Raw genomic sequence first — 4031 nt, forward strand, 5'->3', positions numbered from 1 at the left:
GAAAAGGAAAATCAGTTTAAATTTTATTATATTCTTCTAGTTTCTACTACAAAGTATATATACATATACCTTTGTGTGTCCAAGTGCAGCATATATATCTTCCAAAGGATAGCCCTTCATGCTACTCTTTGTAAAGCGGCTCTTGCACATCCTAGGACAATCTTCAGAAGGTGTGTCTGCAGATAGTCGAAATGTTTTCCCCAGCTTAGGAATACACTCAAAAGCCAAAATCTACACAAATATTGTAGCGCTGTCAGATTTACGGTTATAAAACAACTCATATTTGACTAGATTGTATGCTTTACCTCTAATGGAATTATGAATCCAGGAAAGCCGCATGCCGGGTGCACTTCACCCTTCAGAAGCTCCATCATATGCTTAATGTTCTTTATTGCATCTTCAAATGTCAAACGACCCCATGGAAATGTTCTGCAAACATCCAAATCTTCCACGATCCTTAAGATGAACGGATCTACTGGTCCGGAATCCTTTGCCTATCCTCTGATAACCCGACCAAGGAAGAACAAGACAACCATCTTCAATCTATCATTGCATTACGTCTTCATAGACAACAGCTTCTGCTCCACATATGTTATGGTGATCTTCTTTAGTCCACCGAAGTAATAATCCACAAACTTCGTACTCCCGAGCTTCAAATATTTCCTTGGATACTCATGGTAGTCTAAGCCCGAGATGAGGGCATGCTCCCTCGTAGAATAGCGGATGGGAACACCATTCAGACTAAACCATGCAACATCTTCTTCTTCAGTCGAAATGGTGCGCAAGAGTAACATCCACATTCCTTGGAGCTTCAGGTATTGTTCATCAGGCATGTGGAAGAAGTGACGAAATTGAGGATGGGTTGTGAACCATTTAACCTCCTCCTTAAGCTTCTTAATCACATCCACTGTAATTCTTCACAAAGCACTTGGTTTGAATCTTGCAAGTCTTCGTGAACTTTGTGCTCTTGAAGTATAATTCTAGGGGCTGTGGTGGTTGCTTTGCCTGCAATCATAATATATATGTATTAGTCATTTGTTACTACTAAAACTAGTATACTTTCACACTGACAATGAAACGAGTGCAAAAACTACCTTAGATGATACATCAGACATGTCATCACTTTCTGAATCAACAGAGAGAGAAACTACAGTCGTTTCTCTTGCCGGCTCATTCCCAGCTGAGACCGCCTTTCTAGCTCTAGTTCTACTGGAGACTCCAACGCACGTAGTAGATGGATTCTTTCTTTTTCGGCCCTTCATTTCCTGTACAAGAAGTTAGAAACGCTGTTAAGAACACAACAAGTCACCGTCAATTACTCCAAATGCAAACCGCATAGCAAACATCAATTATTACATCTCAACAATGCAATACTCAGAGGAAACTACTCACTTACGAAAGGAACGAAGATGGAGACTAGAATTTCGTCGGAGAAAGAAGAAGAAACGAAGCGGTTCTCGATTCTAGAGAGTTGAGACCCGAGAAATAAGAGGGAGAGAGGACGTCTACGGAGAGATTAATGGATTCTTGATTTAGACGAAGGAAGACGACGAAGAAAGCCACAACGCACGGAGGCTAGGGTTTCGTCGCAATCGCAAGAGAGAAGCCGGAGAGGAACGAGACGGGATTTAGATTTAGGTGGAGAGGGAGAGAGACAAAACGCTTCGTTTAGAGAATAGGATCCAGTTCAGTTTGGTTGGGTCGGGTAGAGCAGGTCGGGTTGGTAATAAGTTGGTTTCATTAAGGTCCCTAGCGTCTTTAACCATGTTTTACCCGATTTTATATTTAAAAAAAAATAAAAAATATATTATTTTTTATTACAGGGTGAAATCAGCATTTCTAATGGAGAGGGAGGGGCATTTCGAGTTAAAGTCCGGAACAACACAAACGGACCGAACCGGAACAAACAAACCGTACTGGAGACTAAACCAAACCAAACCAAACCAAACCAAATCAATTAAATAGCGAGGCATATCCATCTATCTTCAGACTTAAGGGTAAGAAGTGTCCTCACGACTGTCGACCAAAAAAGCACATTTTTCATGTAATTTTTGGTAAGGGAGAATTCCTTAAAATACGCAGACTAATTTTCATTTGCTAATAAGATACATAAACTATTTTGGATTTCCGTTTAATAGACGTATTAATTTTCGTTGTCTATTAAATACACAAACTTTTAAAATTCGCAGGTTTTACACATAGTTTTAGACGGCGTTAACTATATTTAAAGGCAGTGACGACGGCGTTAGTGTTTAATTAACACGTGTTTAAATTTTGAAAATATTTTTTTTAAATACAACTATTTTTCATTTGCTAATAAAATACACTAACTATTTTTGGATCCCCATTTAATACACAAATTAATTTTTGTTTTCTATTAAATACACAAACTTTTGAAATTTGCAGATTTTACACATTGATTTAGACGATGTTAACTATGTTTAGCATAAGTGAAGACAATATTTAAATTAAACAAGTGGTTTAACTGTGAAAAGCACGCTCACCCTCGGCCAATTGAAATTAATTTGAGTTAGTTTCAATTCGAGTTTGACACTCTAATATGTTTCAACCTCTTTTATTCTCCAAAATATGTTTATTTTCTTCTTCTTTACTTTGATTTCTCATTCTATCGATTCAAAATGAGGCCGATTTCCATGTCGTGAAAAAAGATGAAGAGAACTACGTAATTTTAAACGAGTTTCTGATTTTGGAATTAGTTTAGTGTTATGCATTTCTAATTTTTTTTTTCGCTTTGATAGTAGTGATTATGATTCAAGGTAAATTTACACTATGATAAATAAGTTTAGTGTTATGAATTAAGTTCTACATATATTTTTTCTACTCTGATCAAAAAATTTGAAATTTCATCATAAACAAAATTTACACTATTGAAGCGTAATGGAGAAGAAAGCTAACAATATAATCTATCGGAGGACATTTAAGAAATTTTTTCTTCATAGTTTAACCACATGCTCAATTAAACACTAACATTGTCTTCACTTCTGCTAAACATAGTTGACATTGTCTAAATCTCAATTTTCAAAAGTTTGTATATGTAATAGAAAACAAAAATTAGTTTGTGTATTAAACGGAGATCCAAAAATAGTTAGTGTATTTTATTAGCAAATGAAAAATAGTTTGTGTATTTTTTAAAAAAATATTTTCAAAATTTAAACACGTGTTAATTAAATACTAACGCCGTCTTCATTGCCGTTAAATATAGTTAGCACCGTCTAAAACGATGTGTAAAACCTGCGAATTTCAAAAATTTGTGTATTTAATAGACAACAAAAAAATAGTTCGTGTATTAAACAGGGATCCAAAATAGTTCGTGTATTTTGTTAACAAATGAAAATTAGTCCGAGAATTTTCCATTTTGGTAATTGACTTCTGTTCAATTTCTCACATCATTTTTTCTTTTTTTTTGGTAATCAAATCCCACATCATTTTACTAACTAACAAAGCATTATCTCAACAAAAAAAAAACAAAGCATTATCTCAGGATGTCTTTTTTTTCGAAGAAAGGGTTTTCAATTATCCCGGGATGTCACACAAAAAAAAATATCTTAAACCTTTTTAAAAAGATTTCGTAATGAATGTTTTGAAACCTTATTAAAAAGACTAGAGTCGGTGTCCGCGCTACGCGCGGAAAACATGTTCAAATTAAGAAATTTTTATTTTTGATTGGTAGCCGCATATTGATTTATTTTAAATTTTCATAAAATTTTATTGTCTTTATGTGTTGAATAATTTTTTTTTTTGTGGACAATTTTAAAATTAAAAGAAACGTTAGTCAGTTCACACAGTTCAAAACAAAATAGTTTGACAGTAGAAATAAGCAATTGTCTAAAGGGAATAGTATTTGGTAGATAACGGAAAAGAATAAAAATAAGTTAAGGTGTAGACGATGTCTGGGAAGTATACTGTGAATGGTCTTGTAGAGCTGGCACTTTCTATTGGGGGCGGACCTATTGTTAAAAAGAATTTTGTTAGTACAGCTTCATTATTGAGTTTGGAGATTTTTGGTCGGC

This window comes from Brassica oleracea, chromosome C4 (genome assembly GCF_000695525.1).
Source record: "Brassica oleracea var. oleracea cultivar TO1000 chromosome C4, BOL, whole genome shotgun sequence".
Lineage (NCBI taxonomy): Eukaryota > Viridiplantae > Streptophyta > Magnoliopsida > Brassicales > Brassicaceae > Brassica > Brassica oleracea.